Below are 9,145 nucleotides of genomic sequence, written 5' to 3'. Positions count from 1 at the left end.
ATCTACTCCCTCCATTACTAAGGTTCAGTAGCAGCAGTGTGTACTACCTGCAAGATGCACTTCAGAAATTTAACAAAAAACCCTTCCATGGCACCTTCTAAACTCCCAACCATTACCCCATAGCAACAGCTATGTACAAACACCTCCACCATGCAAGTGACCCCACACTACTCAACATCCAGATTTGGAAATATGTCACTATTCTTTCGGTGTCATTGGTCAAAATCCTGGAAACCCCGCAACAGCAATGTGGGTCTACCTACTGCAATGTTTCAAGAAGGCAGATCACCACCACCTTCTCAAGGCAACTGGGGCAGCAGTGTTGAGGATCAACCAGTAACGCCCATGTCCCATGTAATTCATGAAAAAGTATAGTATGCAGAAACTATGCATACGATTATGCAAGTCATGAGGAAATGTCGGCTTTATTGCAAGGAGTATGAAATGTAAAAGTAGGGAGGTCTTACTACAGCCAGGTCAGCCATTTGGGAGAGCATAGCTGGGGTTCTGTGTGTAGTTTTGGTCTTCTTATTTTACTCTCACTGTGTTATGAAGTTGTGCAGAGTAATCGTGAATTGGAAGGCAAGAAGCCTTCTTGAATTTGTAAAAAAAAGGGAAAGTGTGTAGCCCCTTTAAGAGTTTTTTTCTCTAAGCTTGAAGATTTACACAGAAAATGTATGTAAGCAATTGAAGAGGAACAGTCAGTTTAGAATTGAAACGTATCAATTGGTTGTGTGATTAGAAATCTTAGGTTTGTTTTAATGTTTTGGCAATGATCTGGAATCAGCCAATTAATTTAAACCAGAACCTTAGCAACTGAAAGCCAATTGAATTTAAATCTGATGGTTTTAACAACCTCAGACCAATGCTTTTGTAAGAAAATTGATATGTCATCCAAGGTATATAAGGAGAGGGTTTTTGAAAATCAGAGAGCGACCCAGTATCCGAGAAATAAGCATTTAGCTCTCACAAGAAATTACTAAGCTCTCTAAGAAAGCACCATCTATCCATAAAAGGTACCACAGCACTTCTGGCTAAGAGTCCTCACAGAAAACTTCACAGAGAAAACATCCCTGACAGCTGGATCAGAGGAAGAAAGGTGTTCATGACTTGAGAACAGCAAAGGAAGGCATGTAGACGTTGAGTGACTAAGTTTCAATTTATTTCCTTGTTACTTGGGTTTATATTAGTGGGACTTGAGTTTATTGGAACAGCATGCCAGTAGGATTTAGTTCAGTTAGGAAATAACTAGTAGTTAAGGGGGAATTATTTGGTTTGTTAGTCATTCTGTTAATTTGTTCACTGTTAGGGTTAAATAAATAAATTGTTACTTTTAAAGTGAATATCAGGAATTTCCTTTTATTTAATCTCCCCTTCTCTGTAACAACTGGAAGTTTAGAGGAGGTTCACTTGCTGATTCCTGGGATGAGTTGGTTTATGACAAAAGATTGAGCAGGTTGAGCCTATGCTCTTTGGCATTTTAGAAAAATAAGAGGCAGTATTACTTGCAACAATAAAATCCTGAGGGGTATGACAGAGTAGGTGCAAAGAGACTGTTACCTTTATAGGGAAGCTAGAACTAAGGGGCACTATTTAAAAATAAAGGCTGTCACATTTCAGACTATGATATAAATAAATTCATTCAATTAGAGTTTTGCTATTCTGCTAATGAAACAATTTTTGACTATTTCACCTACCGTGATTATCACTGATTAACCCCAGAGTGGCCAAACCTAGCTTGTATATTCTGAAGCAGAGTGGAGTTGTTGTTATTGCTTAGTAGAAATCCAATAGATATTTTATACATTTAAAGTGGTTTAACAGACTGTGCAGTATGTTCTTCCTCTTTCTACAGTGCAAGAAGCAGCACAGGGGAAAAGACTTCTCTCAACATGAACTTCAATAATCACTTAAAAACCAGAAGAACTGCAGATGCTGTAAATCAGGAACAAAAACAAAGTGGCTGGAGAAGCTCAGCAGATCTAGCAGCATCTGTGGTGGAAAAAAGATAGTTAATGTTTCGGGATGAACACAGCAGGCCAAACAGCATCAGAGGAGCAGGAAAGTTGATGTTTCGGGCCTAGGCCCTTCTTCAGAAATCGGGGAGGGGAAGAGGGTTCTGAAATAAATAGGGAGAGGGGGGAGGTGGACCGAAGATGGATAGAGGAGAAGTTTCAGGTCTGGGTTCTGAGGTAGGGTCACCGGACCCAAATGTTAACTCTGTTTTTTCCTCCTCAGATGCTGCTAGACCTGCTGAGCTTTTTCAGCAACTTTGTTTTTGTTCAATAATTACTTGATTCATACTACACCCGTAAACATTCACACCCTCCACCACTGATGCTCAGTAACAGTACTATGTATCATCTACAAGATGCACTGGAGAAATTCATCTAGGCTCCTTCCAAACCCATAACCACTACCGTCTAGAAAGGTAAGGGCTCTGGGTACGTAGGAAAGTCACCACTTGCAACTTGGCCCCAAGGTCGCTCTTCACCCACACTTGGAAATACATGCTGTTTCTCTGTGTAATTGAGTCATATCCTGTAATTTCTTGCTCAATGGCATGGGGGGGTCTAGTATACCAAGTGGACTGCAGTAGTTCAAGAATGCAGCTTACCACCACCTTCTTCAGGGCAACTAGGGATGGGCAATAAATGCCACTTCCCGTGGATGAATAACATAATTGTTTCCCCCGAGCACCAACTTTCTGGAGATGTGTTTTCTGTGTTGGCTTCCTTCTCGCCTCTGAAACCAGATTACCATTTTCTGCAGCATTATCGTTGAAGTGATGTTATCAACAAGATGAGCACAAGAAGAAAGGAACAGCAGTGGATTGCTAGGCAGTGTGACCAATGAAATCCTCTTCGTAAAGTTCTCTGCAATAACCAGTCAAAATGTACCTTTCTCATCACCCTGCCTGTGTGGTAGTACGGTCCAGAGGTGTTTCCAAATGAACCTAAAAAGATTGGTTTTCAAACTTTTGGATGTAATGCATTAAAATGCATAAAGTACATTGCATTACAACAGCACAATTTAGAAACTTGCTGATTTTTATTTCACCACCTCAATTTTGTATCTTTCCATCTTTGCTTTTAATAGCCAGTTCTTTAACTCTTGTGTGTGTTTTTTCAGCTCCCTTCATGTGTTAGTAGCTCAGCCACATCCTGTCCACACTTGCAAATCATAAATCTAGGTGAGACTGATCAGAAAAATTTGCACAAGGTTGTGTTCCTATCTGCTCCGCTCGGTTCACAATAAACAACTGCGCCTCCCCGTCGCGAACCATTTCAACTCCCCCTCCCATTCTTTAGATGACATGTCCATCATGGGCCTTCTGCAGTGCCACAATGATGCCACCCGAAGGTTGCAGGAACAGCAACTCATATTCCGCTTGGGAACCCTGCAGCCCAATGGTATCAATGTGGACTTCACAAGCTTCAAAATCTCCCCTTCCCCCACCGCATCCCAAAACCAGCCCAGTTGGTCCCCTCCCCCAACTGCACCACACAACCAGCCAAGCTCTTCCCCCCCACCCACTGCATCCCAAAACCAGTCCAACCTGTCTCTGCCTCCCTAACCTGTTCTTCCTCTCACCCATCCGTTCCTCCCACCCCAAGCCACACCTCCATCTGCTACCTACTAACCTCATCCCACCTCCTTGACCTGTCCGTCTTCCCTGGACTGACCTATCCCCTCCCTAACTCCCCACCTATACTCTCCTCTCCACCTATCTTCTTTTCCCTCCATCTTCGGTCCGCCTCCCCGTCTCTCCCTATTTATTCCAGAACCCTCACCCCATCCCCCTCTCTGATGAAGGGTCTAGGCCTGAAACATCAGCTTTTGTGCTCCTGAGATGCTGCTTGGCCTGCTGTGTTCATCCAGCCTCACACTTTATTATCTTGGATTCTCCAGCATCTGCAGTTCCCATTATCACTGTGTTCCTATCAGTTGGCTTTGTTGCTGAATGAAGTGTTTCAGCCACGTGTGTGATATCCGCATCAGGCCGTGATCACCTTGTATTACTTATGAAGGATTGAACAGTCAAACATAAAACTGAAAAAAAAATGCAAGAAATTCTTTTAGCAATGCTGCAAATTTTACAGGGAAATAAACTACGTGCAGGATTAAACTGCAGCATCCTCAGGACCAAGTGCAGTTACCTAGGGCAGGGCTAACTATTGTTTTAGACTAGTTGTAATTGAGTGAAACATAGAAATTTGTTGAGAAAGGTCATCATGTGAAAAGTTAATATCTGCAGTTAGCCTACTTGATTTTGTAAATACTTTTGCAAGTACTACTGAGTCTTCAAGGGATATTTTGCTGCCAGAGATAACAAGGTGCAGAGCTGGATGAACACAGCAGACCAAGCAGCATCAGAGGAGCACGAAAGCTGATGTTTCGGGCCAAGACTCTTCTTCAGAAATTGGGGAGGAGAAGGGGGTTCTGAAATAAACAGAGAGAGGAGGGAGGCGGATAGAAGATGGATAAGTGGAGAGGGGACAGACAGGTCAAAGAAGCAGGGATGGAGCCAGTGAAGGTGAGTGTCAGTGGGGAGTTAGGGAGGGGATAGGTCAATCCAGGGAGGACGGACATGTCAAGGCGGTGAGATGAGGTTAGTAGGTGGGAGATGGAGGTGGGGCTTGTGATGGGAGGAGGGGATAGGTGGGAGGAAGGACAGGTTAGGGAGGCGGGGAAGAACTGGGCTGGCTTTGGGTTGCGGTAGGAGGAGGGGAGATTTTGAAGCTTGTGAAGTCCACATTGATACCATTGGGCTGCAGGGTTCCCAAGCGGAATATGAGTTGCTGTTCTTGCAACCTTTGGGTGGCATCATTGTGGCACTGCAGGGGGCCCATGATGGACATGTCATCTGAGGAATGGGAGGGGGATTAGTGCGAATCAAGTGTGTGTGTTCTGCAAAGCGGTCCCCAAGCCTCCTCTTGGTTTCCCTGATGTAAAGGAAGCCACAACGGGAACAGTGGATACAGTATACCACATTAGCAGATGTGCAGGTGAACATCTGCTTGATGTGGAAAGTCTTCTTGGGGCCTGGGATGGGGATGAGGGATGGGGTGTAGGTGTGGGGGCAGGTGTAGCACTACCTGCAGTTGCAGGGAAAAGTGCCGGGTGTGGTCGGTTTGGAGGGGAGTGAGGAGCAGACAAGGGAGTCCAGGAGACAGTGGTCCTTCCAGAAAGCAGATAAGGGTGGGGAGGGAATTGTGTCTTTGGTGGTGGGGTTGGATTGCAGATGGTGGAAGTGTCGGAGGATGATGTGTGGGTTCCAGAGGTTGGTGGGGTGCTACGTGAGGACGAAGGGGATTCTGTTTTGGTTGTTATTGTGGGGAGGGGGTGTGAGGGATGAGTTGCAGGAAATGCGGGAGACACGGTTGAGGGCGTTCTCGGCCATTGTTGGCGGGAGGGGGGAAGTTGCAGTCTTTGATAAACGTGGACATCTGAGATGTACAGGAGTGGAATGCCTCATCCTGGGAGCAGATGCGGTGGAGGCGAAGGAATTGGGAATAGGGGATGGCGTTTTTGCAGGAAGGTGGGTGGGAGGAGGTGTATTCTCAGTAGCTGTGGGTTTTGGTAGGTTTGAAATGGATATCGGTTTCCAGGTGATTGCCAGAGATGGAAACAGCGAGGTCCAGGAAGGAGAGAAAGGTAGCAGAGATGGTCCAGGAGAAAGTAAGGTTGGGCTGGAAGTTGTTGGTGAAGTGGATGAACTGTTCGAGCTCCTTGTGGAAGCACGAAGCGGCGCCGATACAGTCATCAATGTAACGGAGGAAGATGTTGGGTTTAGGGCCAGTGTAGTTCTGGAAGATGGATTGTTCCACATTACCTACAAAGAGGCAGGCATAGCTTGGGCCCATGCGGGTACCCATGGCCACCCCCTTTGTCTGTAGGAAGTTGGAGGAATTGAAGGAGAAGTTCTTATGGGTGAGGACAAGTTTAGCTAAGCGATTGAGGATGTCAGTAGAGGGGGTCTAATTGGGCCTGCAGGACAGGAAGAAGTGGAGGACCTTTGGGCCATCTGCAGGAGGAATGCAAGTGTACAGAGACTGGATGTCCATGGTAAAGATGAGGTGTTGGGGACCAGGGAATCGGTAGTTTTGGAGGAGGTGGAGGGCATGGGTGGTGTCACGGACATAGATAGGGAGTTCCTGGACCCAGGGGGAGAAAATGAAGCTTTTCTTTCACTTTCCTCTCATTTTATGTATTTTGCAAATGAATTGATAAGTTTGCAGTCGGTAATGTCAGCAGTTTAAGAGGGCCTCTTACATTAAAAGAGTCATAAAATCACAAGCTGCTTTTGTCTCCCTCCATCTCGTCTGCATCTAACTCCTCAGGTCAGACTTCATGTTTCCTCATTCTACTGTACTGTGCCAACAGGCTTACAAATCTTACACCCCATTTCAAAAAAAAATAACCCAGATATCTACAAGCCAGTCAGTTACATTCTGTGAATAAACTTCAACAAACCATAATCTGGGACGCAAAATGATTGTGAAACAAAAAGCAACAATATGTGAGTGACTCTTGGTGTAAAGTTAAGGCAAGGTTGAGATCCAAGAAAATAAACTGGAGTCATTAAATTTCTTTTAATATGTAAAAAGCCTTTTAAACTCTAAAACTTTATGTCTCATCAATTCAGGTTGCAAACCAATAGTGCAGGCATGACAGGGTATTTCTGTCCCATCAGATGCACATGTAATTCCTTATGGAAACTCCCTGGATAGCAACATATACAGGAGCCATCTCCAGAGCCGGATGAGGTTTGAGTTTGGGGTTTTGGAGTGTGAGCAGTAGCTGGAGTCACACTGGTGCATCTGCAAAACTTTCATTGAAACAGTAAGGCAGGACCAGGCGGCTAATGCAAAAGTCAGCCGAATACATCTCAGTCTCCAATTGGTTATCACATCAGAAAATTTATGAAAGTATTGATTTTCTCCAAGGATTACAGCAAAGGCCATGTTCATGACACCATGTACGTTTCAATTTATGGGAAAGGGTACAAGTTTGCAAAATCTATATTGATATGTAATTATGTAGTTAGGGAACAGATAGACATCTCTTTGGCTGCAGAGGTGATTCCAGAAATGCAATTTGCCTTCTTAGCACCAGGGTCAAGGAGGTCACTGAGCAACTGCATAGCACAGTGAGACAGTGGAGGGGTGAGGTGGGGGGTGGGGTGGTGGTGAGTGACTGGCCTTGATTCAGATCAATTCCAATTACAAAGGTACGATAAGGGATGAGGCCTCGCAGGCTGGTTTTATGGAGCTGAGAAATAAACCAGTCGGCAGAATCTGGATTCATCTGGAACTCACACACTCCCTCTGGCATAATTTCCCACCTTTGTCCTAGAGTGAGCCTACCCTTTCCCGAGTACCTTCTTGCTCCTTATTTATGTATAAAACGCTTTGGGATTTTCCTTAATCCTGTTTGCCAAAGACATTTCATGACCCCTTTTAGCCCTCCTAATTTCTTGTTTGAGTTCTTTCCTGCTATCTTTGTATTCATTGAGGGCTCTGTCTATCCTCAGCTTCCTAAATCTCACATATGCCTCAGTTGAATGACAGCAGGATATGGCTACTGACTGAGCCTAGGAATTGTCTGCCCTGTCTATTTCTTTTTCTTTTAAATTTTCTCTTTTTTTTCTTCTGTTTACTTATGTCTTGTGAAGGGCTTGTTAGTTGTGACAGTGTCATTGGCAGTGTGGCAAGCCCAATGGGAGAGAAGCCTGGGTTTCTGGCAATGTCTGAATTAACGAGGGTAGCCCAGCAGCAAATCATGGCTGCTGCAGCGGAGGTGAGTTTGACATCCCTATGGCATCTGCAACCAGGGCAGACACGTGGAGGTGGCAGCAGAGTCCAGTTTGGGCCCAGTATAAGAACCAGTGGCATTGGTGGGGGCTGCATTGGTAAGGTCGGCCTGAGAAGACTCTTGGCGTCAGCAGCAAAGTTGGGTTTGGGCTGATGCAGGATCTGGTGGTATCTGTGACAACTGCATTGGTGAGCTCCATTGTGATGATGGCAGTGTCATGAAGGTGAGTTTCATGGAGAAAGATGACTCTTGTTCTGTTGGCGCACTGAGGGGACCAGTGGGTGGTCTCTCCAGGCCCATGGCTGAGCACTTAACAAGAAGGACTGCAAAGTTAAACTTCATTTCTTTATTTTTCTGCCTTTATTCTCCATGTTTTAGTTTATTTTTCTCTGTTTTAAAATGGCACTGGAGAGTGTGGCACTGTATAACACATTTCACTTTATATTATAACAAAATGCATGTAATAATAAATAAATCAAATCAAATCAAATGTTTTCTTTTTGATTCAGCTCTCAATTTCTCTTGTCATTGAAGGTTCCCAAATCTTGCCAGTCCTATCCTTCATTTTCACAGAAACATGCTGGTGCTGAACTCTAATCAAACAACGTTTAAAAGATTCCTACTTGCCAGATGTGGATACAACCTCAGACAGCCGCCCCCAATCTAAATTCTCTAGATCCTGCCTAAAATGATAGTTGGCCTTCCCCTAATTTACTACGTTCACTCAAGGATTACTCTTATCCTTATCTATAAGTAACTTAAAACAACAGAATTATGGTCGTTGTTCCTGGAATGCTCCCCCATTGAAATTTTGATCACCTGGCCAGGCCCAATACCAGGTCTACCATGGCCACTTCCCTTGTCGGACTATTTACATATTGTTTCAAAAACTGTCTTGATACACCTAACAAATTTGCCCCCATCCAAGCCCCTGGCACTGAACAAGTTCCAGTCAATATAGGGGAAATTAAAATCACTTACCAAAACAACACTGTTGTTTTTACATTTTCCATAGCATGTCCATATCTGTTCCTCTATCACCCACTGACTGTTGGGAGGCCTATATTACAACCCCTTCCTAATCCTGAGCTCTAACCATATGGCCTCACTGGATGAGCCCTCCAAGGTGTCCTCCCGCAGTTCAGCTTTGATATTCTCCTTAATCAGTAACACAACTCCCCCACCTCTTCTATGTCCCTCTCTATCATGCCTGAAACATCTAAATCCCAGAACATTAAGCTACCAGTATTATTCTTCTCTCAACCAGTCACTGTAATAGCTACAACATCATTACTATATGTACTAATACAAGCTCTCGCTTCATCTG

Source organism: Stegostoma tigrinum, chromosome 6 (assembly GCF_030684315.1).
Source record: "Stegostoma tigrinum isolate sSteTig4 chromosome 6, sSteTig4.hap1, whole genome shotgun sequence".
Classification (NCBI taxonomy): domain Eukaryota; kingdom Metazoa; phylum Chordata; class Chondrichthyes; order Orectolobiformes; family Stegostomatidae; genus Stegostoma; species Stegostoma tigrinum.
The sequence above is the reverse complement of the archived record's forward strand: the minus strand, read 5'-3'. Positions refer to the sequence as shown.